The sequence below is a fragment of the Sphaerodactylus townsendi genome, linkage group LG11, assembly GCF_021028975.2.
Source record: "Sphaerodactylus townsendi isolate TG3544 linkage group LG11, MPM_Stown_v2.3, whole genome shotgun sequence".
Lineage (NCBI taxonomy): Eukaryota > Metazoa > Chordata > Lepidosauria > Squamata > Sphaerodactylidae > Sphaerodactylus > Sphaerodactylus townsendi.
In genome coordinates, this window is record NC_059435.1 from 9,334,225 (window position 1) to 9,355,256 (window position 21,032).

At 44.5% G+C, this 21,032-nt stretch overlaps 1 long non-coding RNA gene across 1 annotated transcript; it reads left to right on the forward strand.

The window, feature by feature from the left end:
- The first annotated feature begins 717 nt into the window (after positions 1 to 717).
- Positions 718 to 20,392, forward strand: LOC125441059. Its single transcript, XR_007245782.1, has 2 exons — positions 718 to 770; positions 18,597 to 20,392. It is a non-coding gene; the product is annotated as an uncharacterized LOC125441059 (long non-coding RNA).
- Positions 20,393 to 21,032: the final 640 nt, after the last annotated feature.

Consider the following 21,032-nt stretch of genomic DNA (forward strand, 5'->3'; position numbering starts at 1 on the left):
AATTTTTTGAAGTCAACTCAATGTATGGCAGCTGTGAAAAAGGCAAACTCTATGCTGGGGATAATTAGGAAAGGAATTGATAATAAAACTGCAAAGATTGTCATGCCCTTATATAAAGCTGTGGTGCAACCACACTTGGAGTACTGTGTTCAGTTCTGGTCACCACATCTCAAAAAGGATATTGAAGAGATAGAAAAAGTGCAGAGAAGGGCAACGAGGATGATTGAGGGACTGGAGCACCTTCCTTATGAGGAAAGGCTGCAGCGTTTGGGACTCTTTTAGTTTGGAGAGGGAGACATCTGAGGGGGGGATAAGGAGTGGAAGTCTATAAAATTATGCATGGGGTAGAAAATGTTGACAGAGAGAAATTTTTCTCTCTTTCTCAAAATACTAGAACCAGGGGGCATTCATTGAAAATGCTGGGGGGAAGAATTAGGACTAATAAAAGGAAACACTTCTTCACGCAACGTGTGATTGGTGTTTGGAATATGCTGCCACAGGAGGTGGTGATGGCCACTAACCTGGATAGCTTTAAAAGGGGCTTGGACAGATTTATGGAGGAGAAGTCAATTTATGGCTACCAATCTTGATCCTCTTTGATCTGAGATTGCAAATGCCTTAACAGTCCAGGTGCTCGGGAGCAACAGCCGCAGAAGGCCATTGCTTTCACCTCCTGCACGTGAGCTCCCAAAGGCACCTGGTGGGCCACTGCGAGTAGCAGAGAGCTGGACTAGATGGACTCTGGTCTGATCCAGCTGGCTTGTTCTTATGTTCTTATGTTCTTATGAAGTCATTATTGTAGCCTGGTTGGTACAAGTTTTCTTCATTTTCACTTTGGAAGTGACATCGCTGCGTCAGGATACCACTGCTCAGCCCCCACGCTTCTTATTATTTATTATGTCAAATGTTTTCATGCTGTCTTTCCACACAAATAAGGTCCCTAAGAAGCAGCAAACGTTTGAACATTCCTGTCCTGCTACACAAATGAGTGATGGTGGGAAAGGCTGAGGACAGGCAGAAGGCCTTCTGCTGAAGTGGAAGGCCTGGGGGGCAGGGCAGTGCGTGGGGGTCCTCGCCACGAACCATTGATTCCCCCCCACACCCACCCCCCAGTCTGTCAGTACAATTTTGTGAGGAGCAGCAGTGGCGTAGGAGGTTAAGAGCTCGTGTATCTAATCTGGAGGAACCGGGTTTGATTCTCCGCTCTGCCGCCTGAGCTGTGGAGGCTTATCTGGGGAATTCAGATTAGCCTGGGCACTCACACACCCGCCAGCTGGGTGACCTTGGGCTAGTCACAGCTTCTCGGAGCTCTCTCAGCCCCACCCACCTCACAGGTTGTGAGGGGGGAAGGGCAAGGAGATGGTAAGCCCCTTTGAGTTTCCTGCAGGAGAGAAAGGGGGGGATATAAATCCAAACTCCTCCTCCTCCTCCTCTTCTTCCTTCTTCTTCTTCTTCTCCTCCTCCTCCTCCTCCTCCTCCTCCTCCTCTTCTTCCTTCTTCCTCCTCCTCCTCCTCCTCCTCCTCTTCTTCCTTCTTCTTCTCCTTCTCCTCCTCCTCCTCCTCCTCCTTCTTCTTCTTCTCCTTCTCCTTCTCCTTCTCCTCCTCCTTCTCCTCCTCCTCCTCCTCCTTCTTGTTGTTGTTGTTGTTGTTGTTGTTGTTGTTGTTGTTGTTGTTGTTGTTCTTCTTCTTCTTCTTCTTCTTCTTCTTCTTCTTCTTCTTCTTCTTCTTCTTCTTCTTCTTCTTCTTCTTCTGTAACTGACTCTTCCTGTAGGATTCCAAGTTTTCAATATGGCTGTAGTACAGTGGTGGTGAACCTATGGCACTCCAGATGTTCATGGACTACAATTCCCATCAGCCCCTGCCAGCATGGTGCTGTAGTATCATGGAATAAGTCCACAGAAAAGCCATTCTCATGACTTTGCCATAAAATGTAAAAAGAAAAAAAGAATCAGGTGCTCTTTAATGCGAAATCCTCTCTCTCCTTCTCTCCTCCCTCCCCCCCCCCCCCCGGTTCCCTACACACACAGAACTTTTTTCCAGAGCAGATGGTTGCTTGGGGTCAACAGTCCAACGGCTGTATTCCACAGTCGCAACTCTTGCAGGTATTGTAAGCTTGGTGTTTCTCCCACGTGAAGCAAAGTTCTGAATGGATTTGTGGGGTGGGGTGGAGGGGATACTTTTTAAGACTAGGGAACAAATTCTGCTTAGTGTAGAAGTTTTCAGATGAATTTTAGCCTTGTGTTGAAAGTTTGTTGGGCGCAAAGAGATTGCAGGTCTTTCTGGCCATGGTAAAGGCACCGGTTGTCCTAGACTAGAGGCTGGCAGAACCCACACATATCAATAGTACCGTCCACTTAAATGACCGTGACAGAGGTTTTCAGGTTTTCTGAAGTTCAGGATTTGAGAAAGGTAAGGAATGTCCTGGTAGTGTCTTTGGAGGAAGATGATGGAACTTGGTGACAATAAAGAAGGAGAGAGAGAGAGGGAGAGCTCTTAAGCTGCTTTTACAAACAAATATCCAGAGCAGGAATACTGTCCTATTTTCCTCTATGTTTCCAAAATGTTTCCTCTCAGCAGTAGCACGCAGAACTTGAAGCAGTCTAGCAGGAGGTGCACCGGCGTGCGTGGCAGCCTGTGCCTGCGTGCATTCGTTTCCCGCCTAAGGACCAGCGCAGCGGCTGCGTCCTTGCCACAGCCCTGCCCAGGAATGCCCCACCCCTGGAATGCCCGGCCACGCCCCCATCGTGCCCTGCCCAGCCCCATTGGCGCCATGCCAGTTTGAATCCCACCACCATGGGAACCTGTTACTAAATTTTTTGGATCCCACCACTGAAAAAGATTACAAATTAGATGTGCCACCCCATAAAATTCTGCATGTGTATGCAAGTGGGCAATTCTGCATCCAGATATCATGATAAACTGTGGATTGATCACTCCCAAGTTAACTATGATGAAAACAATTCAACAAACTGGAGTTTCTTAGCTGACACCTGAACGCAGGTAGCAACATGGGGAAAATTGCCTCTTCTTTGCCTCCCAGCAGGGAGGAACAAGTATCAAGCAAACTCCAATTCACATGCAGTCAGTGATGTGTTACCGATATCTGGTTGATTAACCACAATTATGTTGTCTGAGTGCAACTGGATTCTTCAAGAGACACTTGCACACGTTAGTTTTTTGGCATTCACCGAAAAGAAACAATAGCGTCTGAGCACAATGAAAAGCGATGGTTCTCCAGATGCAATAATCAGCCGAATCCGACAGTGTGCCCCTGGTATTAACCCCTAGTGTGCTGCTGCATAGCTGATGCACACCTTATTTTGACCTACCATATCAGGGGGTCCAACTCTGGCGCTTCAGATATTCATGGACTACAATTCCCATCAGACCCTGCTGGCATGGCCAATTGGGCTGATGGGAATTGTAGTCTATGAATATCTGAAGCGCCAGAGTTGGACATCTCTGCAGTGTATGTATAAACCTTTTCCTTTAGTATGTGGTGGCATGGTAGGGGATTGGACTTGATGGTCCTTATGGTCTCTTCCAAGTCTGTGATTCTGTGATTCAGCGCCTGAACTGTCAACTTCTTGCACTATTTACCATCATTAGTATCTGGGAGCGAGGGGAATTTAGGCAGAAAGTCCACTTTTTAATTGGATTATTTGACTCCATTTCACGGGGCATTTTGCTAACCAGACCCGAGCAAAATGCTGCCTGATGATTGCTGTTGCATCCGTTTGTTTACTGTAATTGTAGAATTCAGTGTTTTCATTTAATCTCCAACAGAATTTTTTAAACTCCAGTAGCTGCCCTGAAATTCAAGGGTTCTTGCATGTGAAAGAACTGGGAAGGAAGTCGTGGAAGAAGCTGTATGTTTGTCTGAGGAGATCGGGGCTCTATTGCTCTACGAAAGGAACCTCAAAGGTAATTTTACTTAGGTTAGTTAATGCAGGCTGCTTTTAAACTTCCACGCCACCACTCTTTATTTGGAAGATTTTTGTACTGGGCTGGAGCACAATCCAATGGGAAATTCTCCTCTGCCTACAGAATAAAAATGAGTACATTGGGTTGGATCCCACAATTTGTCAAGAGAAGTTATTCTTTGCCTTGGCTCTGTTACATCAGGGTTCCCTCATATTGAGGGGCCCGCCGTCCCCCTTCTTGGGGTAGGTTTTAATCGGGGTTTTTCTGGACGCCTCTTGCTCTTGCTTATTTATTTGTTTGTTTATTTGTTTGTTACCCGCTGTTTTATATGAGTTTTTAGGATGTTTTATTGATTATTAATGGGATGGAGCCTATTAATGGGATAGGAGCCTTGGGGATGGGGTGGTCTATAAATCGAAAAAATAAATAAAAATAAAATAAATAAATGTGTTTGTTTAATGTGGATGACTTGCTCCGGTTTAATGTTATTTGACTTGTGTTGTTCACCGCCCAGAGCCCTTTGGGGATCGGGCGGTATAGAAATTGAATGAATGAATGAATGAATCAATCAATCAATCAATCAATCAATCAATCAATCAATCAATCAATAAATACTTAGGAATTCAAGCATCTCCAGTTCTAGGTGATGTGAAAGACTTTTAATGAAGATCCCAGCTAGATGCTTCCTGCCTGTGTAGCCAACACTGAGCTTGATTGACAAATGATCTATTTCCGTGTGAGGTGACTTCATGGCCACATATTTTTCCGCCACCACAGCAGCCTTTGGAAAAGTTGAATCTTGGGGTTGTAGGACTCCAGAGGCTAATAGCCATGCAGGTGGAGGAGCCGCAATGGGGAAGGGGGTGAAATTCCCTTTTCTGTTTCTTCCGTTACCTGGCCACAGCAATCAACAATCCCACGAGTGGATTACGGCAAAGATGCTGTGTTCATAGTTCTTGTGATCCATCCAGTTCAGTGGATTTGATAGCTGCACACTTGGTTGACAGCATAATAACAAGTTGAGTTACAATGTGTTTGAATTAGAAAGATCTTTGCAACTTAGGGAGGGGTGGCTAACATGGCCTTCCAATGGAAAGGTATCCTGCAACAGATACTAACCCATCCAAGCTGAACTCCTGAAGGGTTAAAAAAAATCAGATGGACCGTGACTAAGATTCATATGGCAGAAGTGTTTCTCTTAGGTTAGGGGTCTGCAACCTGCGGCTCTCCAGATTTTCATTTATTTCTATTTATTTATTTCTTGAATTTGTAGACCGCCCCATCCCCGGGGGGCTCTGGGCGGTGCACAACAATATTCATTACAATCTGTAAAGTTATTAAACCAATAAAATCTATTAAAATCTATTAAATCAGCAGTCAGTACAAAGGACTACATGGACTACAATTCCCATCAGCCCCTGCCAGCATGGCCAAATGTAGTCCATGAACATGGCCAACTGGCCATGCTGGCAGGGGCTGATGGGAATTGTTGTCCATGAACTTTTGGAGAGCATAGATGAACCCAGGTTAAACTGGGTAGGTCAGATTTGGGAGAGTTGATTATGCACCTTACATTAGCAACTTTGATTGGCAGAGAATTACTGTCTGCACACTGTAAGTTCAGTTTGTTCAAGTCTATTGTAATGCGTTTTACTTTACCCTACATTGAATGATGTAATAGTTCAACTTCTTGCATAATTTTAAGCAGTTGGAGCTGAGACATTTTTAATGTACTTTTACTGCCCTCTTGTGTTTGCATTTTTTTTGCTTCTAGAAACGGCAAACGATGAACTGGAAATGCTTTTTCATGATTTGAAGTTTTAACTTTCAATCCTTGTCAAACATTCCCACAGGAACCAAGGCACCTGCAGTTGTTAGCGGACCTTGAAGATAGCAATATCTTCTCATTGATAGCTGGCAAGAAGATGTACAGTGCTCCGACAGATTACGGATTTTGTATAAAGGTAATTCATTTTAGATGGGATGGATGGATGGATGGATGGATGGATGGATGGATGGATGGATGGATGGATGGATGGATGGATGGAACGAATGAACGAACGAACGAACGAACGAACGAACTCGGACATGCTGTCATTATTGATACTAAAATTCCTTATGTACTTTTTCAAAATATATAAAATTAAGGTTTCAGTTAAAATCTGATTAAATTGCTGCCATCTTGAAAAGGAAAACACGGAAAGTATCTTCAGAGGCATTCTTAATTATAATGAAGGTGATCCAAGATCTACCTTATTTATTGGACCCAAGATCTTTGGTCCTTTGTCAGGCTTCAGTGGCTGGCGTCAGCGGGACCCACTATCTGCCTGTGGTCTGGCAGTTCCTCCTGCTTCATTTCTGTATGGTTAATAAGAGACAATATGCACCATACAGGCTGAAACAATGGCTTCAAAAGTGAATATCTCCCATTGGAGTGCAGTAATTTTACTTATAACTAACAATAACGACATATGCGCAACGGTCCAATTAACTATGCAAAACAAGCAATAAAGCAAAGCTAGTCAGAATCTAGGTAAGTGCCGACCTGTATGGTGCATTGTAGAAACTTGGTCTATGAGAAAGTGTGGTCGGGAACCCAGGCTTGGCTTTCCATTGTTGTCGCTGTGGCATCAAGTTCTGTGGTGGTCCTCCCGTGCAAAAGATCCTGGGCAACAGGTTTGAAAAGGAAAAGCTGTTGTGGGCTTTCGCCAAGTGATAGGAATGGAAATCCCCAGGTAGAATTTGCTTTTGTCCAGTCAGCGCAAAAAACAAGGCAGATTAATACCATTGGGAAGAGTCCTGGTGGGCTGATGGCCTGGAGGGACCCCCCATATCCGGGATGCCCTTATCCCATGTGGCAACTGCTGCCCCTCAGAGCTGGTAGTCCAAGCCCCCTGCGGGGCAGGAAAGGAGGTACAGAGATTTGCCAACCCCATTTTGGGTGTGGAAGGAGGTGCTGGGCTGGCAGGACAGGTTCTTTCTCCTCCCTCCCTCCCTCCCTCCCTCCCAAACCTGCTGCTGCATTTCCCTCTGCTGTGGCACGCTTTAGTCTCCTCTGCTGTTCCTGGAGCTCTGGAGGCCGGGGTGGTGGTGGAGGGAGCTGCCAGGGTCCCCTCTGGCTCTGTGTCAAGGGGCTGAAGAGTCCCAGAGCTAAGCTCTTACTGGGGAATCTCAGAGCTTGGACCTGGCTGTGGATCCCAGCCTGAATGCTCTGTCTGAGCCTGTGGACTTGGTCCTGCAGGAACTTCTGGCTGCTCAGTCTCTGCATCTACAGGTAGTGCCTGAGAATCTGGAATCCACACTGTCCCCTCTACTCCATCTGAGTCTTCCTCCCAGGGGTTCCCATTCAGACCAGACTGAGCCCTAACATAAATGCCATAACTAATTTTGCTAAATCTGAAGTGTCACACATTCAAAAATACATTTTAAACGGGCACATTTTTGTTGCCACTAACAGCTTATTCCTTCAGAGTTCAGGCAGTGGGTCTTTGTGTGAGAGTCAGTTGACACCAGTTGGCTTTGCAATGTGAAAGGGAGCTTTATTGTTCACTGCTGACTGAGGAGCTCGGAGTTGGGAGTCAGGAGGTTGGGTGGCATCGATGTGAATTGTCCTTCTGTATCCTTCCAACAATCCTGTGAAGCCTGATATAAATGTGATGTTGACAGGCATTGAATGCGTCCTTGCGTCTCTTTTAGAGTGAATCATCAGCCTGGGATTTCCCCTGCCCCCCTGCAGTTTTTCCAATGAAAAAGGAACTGAGAGCATGACAACTAAAGTCCGTAGGGTAACTGCCCACACACAGTCAGTGGATGGTGGGTTCATGGTGCCTGCATACCCAGTCATGAATGGAAGAAGCCAACCCACACATGTCACTGCTAGCAAGTTTCCCTGACACATCGCTCTGCCACACAACAGAACCAGGGAAAATAGAACAGAACAGCTGCACTTCCCTGTGAATGTCCAGCAGGGAACAGCTTCCCTCTGCCATTGTACCAGTCTGTAGTGATTTTTCTCAGTCCTTTTCCATGTATTCGTCTGTCTGATGTATTTTTGTGTTCCTTGCCACTGCTGTTCATTTCCCCCTGGCCACACAGCCTGGCAAACAGTAGAAAACAGCTTCTTTGTGTAAAGGTGCATTTGGTTGAACTGGCAGTTTATTTTCTTGTCTGGAAAGCAGGCTATCCTGTCTCGTAGGAGAAACTGAGTAGATAACCACAAACTCTAGTAAACAGGGAGGGTGGGACTGTAGAGAAACTATTGACTAATTTCACAGTTCTTCCTGTTCATTTTGGGAATTCAGAAGAAAAATATTGTGTGGGTTTTCTATTAGCATTGGCTTTCACAGCCGGAATCACTGGGGTGTTGTGAGTTTTCCAGGCTGCAGGCTGTGTTCCAGTAGCATTTTCTTCTGATGTTTTACCTGCATCTGTGGCTGGCATCTTCAGAGGATCATTTCTATTAGCAGTTATAAAACTCTGATTTATGAATATTTAGCCCCATTATATGATATAAGAACAGTCTAAAGGTCTGGATCCAAACATTTCTACAACAGCTCATGACACAAAACAACTGAAGAGCTGCATGGCAGTCAGAATGGAAGTGAATCACTCCTTTTCTGTATGTGTATTACAGTGTAGTTCTTCATTGTGGAATGGATGCAATAACTAGAATGTCCAGCTGTACATGATGTACAACAGTGATTGGAATAACCCACGCAAGGCAGTGTGCTGCTCCTCTGTCCAGGTCCTTCCTTCTGGCTTAAATTTTCAGTAATCATTTGAACCCAAATAAGTGGATTTGACTTGTCTCTGTAGTCATTTTCTGCAGATGGGGAGCAGTTGCTTGTCTTTGTGTCTCTGTCTCACCTGAACCGGTTGGGAGCTCATCCCTGAGGTGCATCTTTGGACGCCAAATGCTTAAATGTGGTGGCTTGTTCCTTCTGTATTTCGCTGGCTAAGGCTGTGTTTTAGTGAGCAGAGCTGGTGGCAAGAAAAGAAAAGGGAAGGGACGGGAGGTATTTGAAGACCATTTTGTCCCATGTAAACCTACCTGTTCACACTGGTCATCTTCAGATGTCCTGCTTTGGTTCCCCTTGCCCTCTGAGGCTGCACTGGTGGCCACCCAAAAAACAGGCCTTCTTGGTGAAGGTACCAAAACTTTGGAACTCTCTCCTCAGGGAAATTTGTTTGTCTTCCGCTGTCATTATCTTCTGCCAGCTGGTGAAGACTTTCACCCTACTCTCAACAACTATTATTGGACCTGTGTGCTATACGGGTTGTGTGTTTATATGTTTTTATTGAATTGTTTATTTGAAATACTCTCTCCTCCTTGGAAGAACTCTATAATTCCTGAAGCCTAAAGAAAGCCCAAAATGTTCTGAGAGTCCCGTCTCATCCAGCACACTCTCTTTTTGAACTGTTACCATCCGGCAGACGAGACAGGTCTATCAAAACTAGGACAAAGAGGCTTAGAGACAGCTTCTACTCTAGAGCTGTGGCTATGCTGAACTCCTCGGGCTTCGTTGATGTGTTTGGGGCTGTGTAGGGATGGGTGGAGGAAGGGGAAAGTGAGGATGGGGTATGAGTCTGAAATTGTGTGCATCAAGGAAGGCTGCTGTAAATTTCGTTGTGCATGCACAATGACAATAAAATGCTTGTGCTTAGTTTTGATATTAGGTGCCTTAAGGACCCTGTTTGGATGGAAAGCTAGTGTAGAAGTGTTTTAAATAGAATAAAATGCATGGGACGTTGTTCTGTGGCTCTTCTCTTCCAGCCAGGTGATTCTTGGTAACCGTGTCAACATCCCAGTGGCTAGGAATAATTTTGCCTGTGGGTCTGCTATATGGCAAAACAGGACTTTAATTCTGAAGGACTGACCTGTCACTTGCTGAGGGGAGAAATTATCCTTCTTATTTGTTTGGATCCATTCCAGTCCAGTTTCAGGCCTGGTCACAGGACCAAAACCACCTAAGAAGAAGAAGAAGAAGAGTTTGATTTATATCCCCTTTCTCTCCTGTAGGGAGACTCAAAGGGGCTGACAATCTCTGTGTCTTCCCCCGGCCAACAAACACCCTGTGAGGTAGGTGGGCTGAGAGAGCCTCGGTAGTTGCATTCAGCCCAAGGGTCACCTAGGTGGGTGACAGAGTTGGGAACAAACCTGGTTCCTCCAGATTAGATACACAAGCTCTTAACCTCCCACGCCACTGTTGCTCCCACGCTTAGGAGATGGATGGGGAGTGTGACCCCTGCTAATTCCTCTGACCTCTCAGCCACTTTTGACACCCATCAGCCTGGCTATCCTTCCAGACCACCTTTGGTTGTGACCAGGCTAACTTTTCTGCAGTGGTTCAGTCCAACCTGAGGATAAGTTTCAGGGATGTGCTGCTGGGATTGCTGCTTTGGCCTTGGCCCGCAGCATCCCTCAGTGTTTGTTCCATGCTTACTCAACATCTACCCGAAGTTGCTGGAAGAGGTCATGTATGGACATTTGGGCTGAGTTAACTCAATATGGATTACACTAAGCTCTGTTCCACGTTTCCCAGCAGATCCCCAGGATCTGCTGCTGAGGAAATGCCTATGTTGCTGGAATAATTTAAAAGCTGGAACCCCAGTAGAGGGAGGCATGAGGGGAGGTTAAGAGCTTGTGTATCTAATCGGAGGAACCGGTCACCATTTATCAATATTTATCTGTAGTAAAGGTCACTGAATTTGATATAGTTCTTAAATGGTTCTGTTAGAAAAATATCTCTATGCCTATTAAAGGTTAATAATTTTTTTAAAAAAATTGATAAATATCAATGTAACAAGGAGAGAGTATTGCCTGTGGTGCCTACTTTTAGTAGTCATGTGGCCTGGAAACAACACAGTTGTTTTCCTAAGATTACAGGATCATTCCCATTCAGTAATCTTGACAATGCAGACTTTGGGAGGGACTTTTGTTGCCTATAACTGTAAGCATAGGGCTTTCCCAGTATTTTATATTTAGGACAGTGGCATATGATAAGTGTTCCAACATTTCTACCAGAGGAGGGCAATATGGGTATTACCCCTCATCTGATAGAGGGGCTGGAAGCGGCCATGTATAAGTAAGTGGGCAGTAGTAGTAGTAAAGGAGGAGAGGAGGAGGAAGACCAGGAGGAGGAGGAGGAAGACGAGAAGGAGGGGGGGGGTTTTGGATTTATATCCCTCTCCCAGTAGAATTCAAAGAGGCTTACAATCTCCTTTTCCCCTCACAACAAACACCCTGTGAGGTGGTGGGACTGAGAGATGCCAAAGAACTGTGACTAGCCCATGTCACCCAGCTGGTATGTGTTGGGAGTCTTTCATAGGCTAATCTAGTTTCCAGATAAGCTCCACAGAGCAGGGGATCAAACCTGGTTCTCCAGGATTAGAGTGCACATGCTCTTAACCTCTATGCCACTGCTGCTCTCTGCGCAGATCCTCTTAATATACCAGAACTGAATGGTCTCCCAAATTGTTGGCAAGTCCATTTCATTCTGTCTCTTGGCAACAGTGTCTTTAAGAGATGACTTTGTGGAACTGGTCTCTTTTCTCTCCACCCCCAGATTCCCTTGTGGTAACTGTGGTGCAATTTGGGCTTAGTCTAGGGTTGGTGTTTGCAAGACCACTCCCCCCAGAGGTTGCAGGATTGAGTGTTTTAACTAAAACAAATAAAAAACAAAACAAAACACCTCTTGTTTAAATTAGGGTGTAAGGCAAGAAGTTATCCTGATATGTAATTCTTTCCTGCTTTTGGTCCCATGTGCTTGGTTATGTTGTTTTCATTTGAGATGAATGGACATCTTTTGTTGGTCAATCTAATTGTTAATTCTTCTGATGTGCTTACTGTCAGAGCTATGAACGCATAAACGGAGTCATGGCATAGTGGCTAAGAGGTGCAGACTCCAATCTGAGAACTGTTGATTTTCCACTGTCTAATGCGGAGCGTGGACTCTAATCTGAGAGCCGGTCCAATTGTTGTGGGAGGGGGGAGAGGGAAAGTGATAGCAACCGTCTTGAAACCTCTTGTGGTAGAGAAAAGCAGGATATAAAACAACTCTTGCACTTGGGCACCAAAGCTCTTCTGCTGGACTGTGGATTTGCACTGTTGTAATTTCCCTCTGTGAACAAGGTGTTGACATCTTCCCGGTTTTCCTTCTTGGTTACCTGTATGCAATTCTGATCCAGGTAGCGGCTACAGATATGACCCAGATGTTTTCAAGGCTGGCCTGAAATGAATGAGCAGAACATCGAGGAGGATTGTGTGGTATGATGGTTAATGCATGTTTTAAATTCCGGAGCACAGTAATTTTAATTTGGGGGGGTACCTTCCACATACCTCCCAAAAGCCTTTTTTTCCCCAGAAAGAGGATACCGACTCTTTAAGTCTGAGAAAAAAGATCAGTCCCAGAGTGAAGATGCTTCTTGTGCCTTGTCACCTAATTTCCAACTCTGTTCTGTTTATGTAATATTTTAATAAAGCTTCACCTTTCTTTGCCCTGGCTCAGAGAGTCATGCTAGTCTTGTATTTAAAATATGCACCCATAGTTCACCCATAGTGCAGTACTAACAAGCTTTACTCTTCCTGCTTTCTCAACCCATTTTTAATCGCTTAAACCTATTATATTGATGTTGTCCAAAAGCCCTTTAAATCTCTCAGTGTTAATGTAGCTTAATATCTTGCTGTCCAATGGCACCATTCAGGGTGAGTCTGTTAAATGGCACAGACTGTGTCAGAAGTCCAACTATACATGTATTTGGAAAGAAAAAACAATCAGAAATATGTTATGTTGGAAGAAGAAGAAGAAGAAGAAGAAGAAGAAGAGGAGGAGGAGGAGGAGGAGGGAGGAGAGTTTGATTTATATCCCCTCTCCTGCAGGAGACCTGGGCTTACAACTTCCCTTGCCCCTTCCCCCCCTCACAACAAACACCCTGTGAGGTAGGGCTGAGAGAGCTCCGGTGAGCTGTGACTAGTCTAAGGTCACCCAGCTGGCGGTGTAAGTGTACAGGCTAATCTGAATTCCCCAGGAGAAGCCTCCACAGCTCAGGGCGGCAGAGCTGGGAATCAAAACCCGCTCCTCCAGATTAGATACATGAGCTCTTAACCTCCTACCAATTGCCAAAGCCCTGGAAGTATTATAAGATATTTACAGATGATGGTATGAAAATATATGTACCCTTTGAATGAATTTTTATAATGTTGGACTGGATAGGAAAGCTATTACGTGGAGTTTTCCACCACTACATGTTTTGTCACATGTTGTTTTGTATATGATTTTTTTGTTTGTCAGTAAAGCATGAAACCCTTTTAAAAAAAAGGAGTCCAACTATAGGTGGAGGGGTGGTGGTCAGAATGTGGACTGTGAATCAGTACCGGGTGTCTTAGGCCCACTGGACAAAAAAATGCAAGGGATGAGTTGTCAGGGACTACAATTCCCAGCACCACCAGCTCCTGCCTTTTGGCGCTAGGAGCTGGAAACCAAGCTGGGGAGCTACGGCAAAACTAAACTATGTCAGCCCATCAGGTCCAATGAGAGACCAGGAACTGGGGAGGAGAAAAGCTGATTGGTTGCTGTCTGTTTTGTAAATAGAATAACACTGAACTGAGGACAAGAATCCCAGTTCCAGCACCTGTAGCTAGGCTTACATAGTTCAATAAAGTTCTTTATGTTGACTTTGTCTGAGTGGTGTTCAGCCTTACAGGAGTTTCCCGTTCTGTCTTGATATAAGGAGATTCTTATATATACTCTATTTAGTATAAAGATCTAAGGAGATGTGTGAATTAAAACCTCCACAGCATCCTGGAATTTCTTTATGTTGAATGCTCTGCTGTCCCCCAACCTCTTCTGATTATCTTTTAATGTCAGAGAATCGTGTTTAAGTGCCATTTTTGTCAAAAACACAGTGAAATGTTGAACTTGAATAAAAGAAAGATTTATTGCCCTGATTGCTATTTAAGACTTGCCTTTTATAGTTGCACTGCTTCATTTTCTTCCGTGGCAGGTACAGGAAAGAAATCGCTACGCAACATCACTCGTGGTAAGTCTTGCTAATAGCTGTCCAGGGCCGTATGGATGGTCTTTTATTCAAATTCAATGTTTCACAGTGCTGGGCATAATGTTTTTTACAAAAGTGGTGCTTAAACACGATTCTCTGACCCTAAAAGAACACGATTCTCTGACCCTCCCCAAACAAATTCATGGTCCTTCTAAACCAGTACGCCCCACTAGATTCCCCATTGTGCTATTGCTTGCAATTGTTTGATAATAGACATTATTTATTCCCAGGGTTTTCATAGGCATGTCGTATCTGTTGGATCTATCTTTGGTTATTCTGCCTCTGTGGTTGCATCTCAGAGGTGTATCACAGAGGGAAGTTTGTTACACTTCTGTGATACATTTCTGTGATACACCTCTGAAGATGTCAGCCACAGAGGCAGGTGAAATGTTAGGAATAAGATCCACCAGACCACGGCCACACAGCCTGAAAACCCACCAGAACCAGTTGAACCGGGCCGGAAAGCCTCTCGACAATAGACAGTTACTTGTTCGAGCACATTTGTGACAAATTAATGTTGATGCCTTTCTCCTCTTTTGCTCGCTGGGGGAATTGGTGGTTTCTTCCAGGCGCAAATTACTTGTGCTTTGTGCCAGCTGAAGTTTGGAAAAGCTTTCCAGGAAAGTCTAGTCCATGAATCAAATCTGACTTCACCATTGCCCCTAATGGTACTTCGCAGTCTAAGCCATTTTCTCCATTAAAAGCCTTATCTTTGAATGCTAACTTCAGTCAAGGTTCATTAGTTTCCAAAGTGTCTCTTAAGTGCCTGGAAATGAAAACTGAAGAGCCTTAATTTTCCATTTGAGCAGATACTAAGCAGAAGTCATGGCAAATTGTCCAGCTTGGAATCTGGATCATTTATTTTATTTTATTTTATTTTATTTATTGTTCCACTTATATACCACCCTCCCCTGGAGGGCTCAGGGCGGTTTATAACAATAATGGTATCAAGTGGAAACAAAATACATAAAAGTTAAAAATTAAAATGCAGCGCTCAATTATCATAAACCAATTAAAATGTAGATGGCACCCGGCTATTAAAAGCTCCTCTTAAGAGGGGAACAGTGGGCCTTAGATCATGCATGATGTGAGACGAGGAAACACACACGAGAGGGGCGTCAATCTGTGGGCTGAGTGGGAGCACCTGGTATAGCCATGGGGAGGTAGATGTGGGCCCCAAAGGGGCATCGCATCACTGGAAAAATGGTTTATGTCAAGTGGCTACGGGGGGAGCAGGTCTAGAGTTTTAACATGTCAGTCAGGTTGGCTTGGAGTCCCGTTATGCCACCAATACATTCCGAAAGGCCTCAATAGTTTTCAGAGAGTTCAATAAGAAACTAAAATGATATTTCATAAAATGGTCGTAGAGGATGACTTGGATAAGTGGCGACATTAGCAGCCGCCATCATAAAGTTCCTTAGAGCCCCGTCCACAGTCTGAGATGCCATGATGTGGTGCTGCTACCGCACTTCCCCGCCGCCTCCAGTGGGCTTTCAGGCAGCGTTGGGAGGCAGGAGAAACAAAACCCTCCCGGCCAAAAGCCCTCCATGCCACGCTGGAATGGACTTACGCCCCATCCTTTGGTGGCTGCATCTGGGGCACGGTAACCAGCCTCCCGCAATGGCATCTGATTGAGCTACCAACACAGCCTGGAATGCCAGTCTCTCTTCTGAGTTACGCCACGCTGAGGTCAGCAGTGCCTGCCTGCCTCCCAGTTTGCCCATTCTACTGGCACATTTGCCAAATGCCCTGGTGGGATGGGGAAACGCACTGGGGCGAGCTCACGCCAGTTCCATTGAACCATTCGCCCCTCTCCCTCTGCCCCATTTGAGGGTCTGTAAGTCAGCCAAGAGGATTTATCCACCTCTTGTTTTCAGGTTCTCATAAAGCAGCTTTGCTTTTCAGTAATTAAGAAGCACTCTCACGCGTGTGTCTGGGGAGAGAGAGAATTATGTTGGGGCCTAAGAGCTGTCTGGATCCGGCAACGGACCCGCAGCCCGTCTGTTTTTATCCTTGCAAGTTCTTCACACGTTGACCATTTGTTCTTCCCCCTTGGATGGTACGCTGATGCCACAGCGTTCCAGGTCAAATACAGCAGATGCTTAATAGCAGAAAATGGGTCATTTACTTTAACATACTTTCACTGCATTCGCGGTGTTTTAAAATTTTGTGTTTATAAAAAGATTTTTTAAAGCTGTTTGCTATATTTTGATAAGAAAAAGGCTTGGTTTAAAAAAAAACAATTCTCAAATATTCAAACTGTTCCGCTCTCAAAGGCTTGAATGGTACAAAATATCCTGTAATTTGTCTTAACAAAATGTCAAGGTTTTATTTGCCAAAAGGCAATTCTGTTCGCATTGTACCGTTTTGTCTCTGGCTTCAGCATGGGCTCTTAGCTGTTGGTTCGCTGCAGACCTGGGCATTATACCGCCCGCTGGGTTGGCCATCCGCCCGCCGATGACCCTGACTGGCTCCCTCACAGAAGTTGGGAGTTTAGCGTTTGAAAGCCCCGCGAGAAGTTGCCTTGGTTGCCAGCCATGGGTTGTACCCCCCCTGCCGCTGGGGAGCTGGTGGCGCTTTGAAAGCTCCCGCAAAAGCCGACACCTTGGCTGCCAGCTTCGCGGGCTTTCGTGCTCGTCTCTCAGCCAGCAGCTGGCCATTCCCAAAGCCGCATTGCCTCGGCTGCCAGCTTCTGCGCGGGCTTCTCAAAGCGCCGTCCCCCCGTCGTTGGAGTTTGTAGGCTTGAAAGCCCCGCAAAGTTTCCATTGCCTACGTCGCTTCTGCGGACTCAAAAGCACCTCGGCCCCTCCCTTTGGGCCCGCCCTCCAAGACATTTTCTGGTTTCCTTTTGCGCGGCCCCATTTTGAAAAAAATAATTGCCCACCCCTGGGTTCAAGGGTATGGAATTTTAGGTAATTACACTGGTAGGTCTAGTCATGGGAGCATTGTCAGAAGGGTGCCTTGGAATACTCAACAGCAGGGCTAAATCTGGGTCCCAAGCTTGGCTGGATTGGGTCCCCTTTGGGAGCTGCTGTAATTTAAATGTTCACCTTCCTAAAGGGAGTTTTATACAGGTGAAAATGCTAGTTATGCTGCTGCCTCTGAAGTGAGTGATTTGCAGGCCAATTTTGTTGTTGTTCACACCCTGAGCCCCGTTGGGAGGTGGGCGGGTATAAATTGAAATAAATAAAATAAATTACAGTTCGGAGGGGGTTTTTCAACTGGGGAGGCTGAAAAATACAACCTCCTGCCACTGGAAAGCCCCCCTCCTCAGAGCTAAATGGACTTATACTACCTGAAAGGGTGGCACAAGTCCAAGCCCCCCAGGCTGCGTGTATCTTCCTGCAAAATTGGCTGCAGTACATTTTTTGGAAAGCCGGACCACTAGGTATCTTCCCGCAAAGCTGACCAATGTCAGCCTCCCCGGGAAAGTGTTGCTCCTCCCCACCCAGGGTGTACAAATAATTGGACACCAGTGCAACTCCCCTGGCAACCCCTGATTTCCATGGTTTGCTGTTGCATAACTGAGGGAGTAGCTGGCTGCTACTCATCTACCTCCCCCTCTGCCCTTGGGCAAGGGGTGCTCCTTCCACGGGTAGAGGGGCAAACATACAAGTGGTCCTGCACCAGCTCCAGGGCCTATGGGACACATGGGTAACCTATGTCCCCTGGTGCACATAGGATCCCAGCGCCAGCTCCAGCTCCAGGTGGTAGACTTGGACGCTGTGGCGGCTCCAAGCGTAGACTTGGACCTGCACAGCTCCAGGCAGTGGACCCTGGACACTGGCGAAGCTCCATGCAGTAGACCTGGGGACCTGGGCACTCTACGCTCATGGGAAGGCTCCATTTTTTCCTAGAAATGCCTCTGACCAGCTCTGCACGATGCCACTCACACCCCACCCCCCCGTGGTGGGATTGGGCTGTTAATGAGGTGCATTGTGGTATTAAGAGAGTATCTCATGCTGCAAAACTAGTATGTTAAGGTAGGGGTTGCTCATATAATCTCATCCCTGTAATTCTAACCGGGTTGTGTGAATTTCTTCATGTTAACTGATTTCCTCTTTATTTTAGATATGGCCTGAAGCCGAATGGTGACCAAATCTTGGCAGAAGAGAAACATAAAGAGTTGTAAGTTTGTAACACGCTGTGATCTGTAATTTGCAGCATCGGTTTTGACTTGTCTGCGTGGACTACTCTTAAACTTCTGTTGTAAACAGATTTTTGCTGTGAAGGGCCGCTTTGTTGCACACATTTTTGCTGGGTGCTGCAGATTTGAACTTGTCTGTCTGGTAGCATTTTTCTTGCTATTTTTTTGCTGGGGAAATTTTAAATTTTTTTTAAAAAAAAAAAACAATAGCTGAAATGTCCTTACAGAAAAGTGGTACAGTACTTAAACAATGGCCCCTTCCGCACACGCAAAATAATGCATTTTCAAACCACTTTCACAACTGTTTGCAAGTGGATTTTGCTATTCTGCACAGCTTCAAAGAGCACTGAAAGCAGTTTGAAAGTGCATTATTCTGAAGCGGGAATGAGCCAATGCCTTTGGCCCTCCAATTGGCCATGCTGGCAGGGGCTGATGGGAATTGAAGTCCATAACATCTGGAGTGCCAAAGGTTCGCCACCACTGTTCTAACCCCTGGTTTAGACCATCTGAACCAAGTCAAGGTGTAAGTTATTCCGTGTTTACAAGTAATACTTCTTTCCTGCTGATGAGAAACTAGCATTGAAAGCAAGTTCCAACCAGCTTGTCCTCTGTTGGGCTTTGGAGATGGTCAAAGACATGAACGGCTGTTTTCTGTACATTTGCATAGTTTTATTAAGCAAAAAAATTATGTTACCCATGGAATATTCTGAGTTAACTGTTGCGGATCGAGTGGGTTCCCCCTCTTCTGTCTTCTTTTCACGATATCTTATTGAATCACTTTAAACAGGTTATGTTATGCTGATTTCCATCTAACTAATAGCCCACCCGAATGGTCAAAATTGTTGAAACCGCTCTTTATTCATACATTATTCACACAATGTTGAGAGTAGTTTAAGAGGATATAACCAGCTTCAATCATACATATCAGCTGAATTATCAATGGTATAGAAACACTGTATTTTAGTTTACAGGTGACATTCTGCTAGCCTTTCCGCCCCGAATTGTCAACATATACAATGAAGAAACTTGATTTTAGTTTTTACCATAGAACCTTCTTGGTTTTTAAATGTACATATTTTTTTTTGCGTGTTCTTTTTAAAAAATGTTTTTTAAGACATCAAATTAAGCTAATTCGTGTCTCTGACTTCATTCTGCATGTTTCTGTTTAACCCCTTCTGGATTTCTTTTTTAAAAAATTGACTTCATTTAACGTTTTCTTTCTCCAGCATCAATTACTTTTTGGATTCTGAAAAAAAGACTTAAGTTCTTCTGTTTACGTAGTTTAGTTCGGACAATGCATTTTCCCACCAAAATGGAAAAAAAAATCATTGTGCATTGTTTCATATTTATACAATTTGCATTTTTATTTAAATTGAGAATAAAAGTTTTTGACTATGAAACATGATTTTGTATGTAAATGGCTGTCTGTTTTGTACACTCCCGCCTCTCTTGAGAAAAAGAAACCACATTCGAGTGGTAGCTACGTTACTTGAGCACACTGTTACCCCGCCCCCTGCCCCCCTTCTCTGCTGGAAATCGGATAAACTTCGATGCCACCTTAATTATTTCTGGCAGACTCAGCTGGTTGGCAGCTTAGAAACCAAGGACTGAAGGACATTTGACTTTCTAATTTTTTTGTGTATTTAAATGACGTGAATGTAAAAGAGGGAACGCTCAGGGTTGTTTCTGGAGCCTGTTGAATTTTTTTTCTCTTTTTTTTCCTTTTTCTTTCTTTTTTTTTTTGCCTACGACTTTTATTTTCGAAATCAAATACATCATGTAGCAATCTTGGAATAGGTTGAGAAGGAAAATGCCAAACCATTTGGTTCAAAAAAAAAAAGTATACAGTAGGTGTTTTTAAACAGTACCTTGTTTCTCATGTGTTGAATGATTCTTGAAGAAATACGTGCCTCGGTTTTTAGATGTTTTGTCTTATCTTTTCTGCACTAAAGATCCTGACCATTTTGACCAATCAAAATGCACCTTTCCAGTGGCAAGAAGAACGTGCTTCTCGTAAATTATAGTGTCACAATGCAAAACTTTTAAGTGACTGTAAAATGGAATAAAAGTTAAGTTTTCAGGGAATGCAAAAGGTATTAACTTAAGAGACAAAACCTTTTATTCAATATGTGTTGCTTCATTCTGTAAATAACTTTTTTTTTGGCTAGTGAACCTTATTGTAATCTTTCAGGTATTTTTGTACAAATGAGGGACTGATTGTTTCTTGTAACTAGAAATAAACATTAATAAATTGTATTCATTTTATACTGCTGGTATTGGGTTTGTTGCTTTTTGGCTAGGTGGGTAATGACATCTGGCTAGTGAGGACTACTGTTTTAGGCAACCCTGGAAAGAAATCTGCTTAATACTGTGTTGTTTAGTGACTACCTGGTTCTGTTGGTCTACCAGTGATTCCCAAAGTGGGCGCCACCGGCCCCTGGTGGGTGCTGCAGCGATCCAGGGGGGCCGTGATGGCCACAGGTAGAAACATTAATACATATATCTTTCTGTTTAATTGCTATTAAAATTTTAAAAAATTAATTTCCAGGGGGCGCTAAGTAATATTTTTTCTGGAAAGGGGGCGGTAGGCCAAATAAGTTTGGGAACCACTGGTCTAAACTAAATGATATCAGTTATATTTTGGAGATATACCTTGTTCAAGCGGCTTGGTTTTCAAGAGCCCGCAGTCATTCTGTTTGATTCATAAAATACTTATTACATTTATACAGTTGACAAAATGATACTTGGCAAGAAATTAGCAGTGAACCTGGACAGGGGCGTAATGCCCATTGGGCAAGATGGGCAGCATGCCCAGGGCATCACCTTGTGGGGGGCACCAAAAATGCAGGGTTCGTTTTTGGGTATTTTTAGTAGTTTTCAGTTTTTGGCCTGCAGGGGGCGCAGT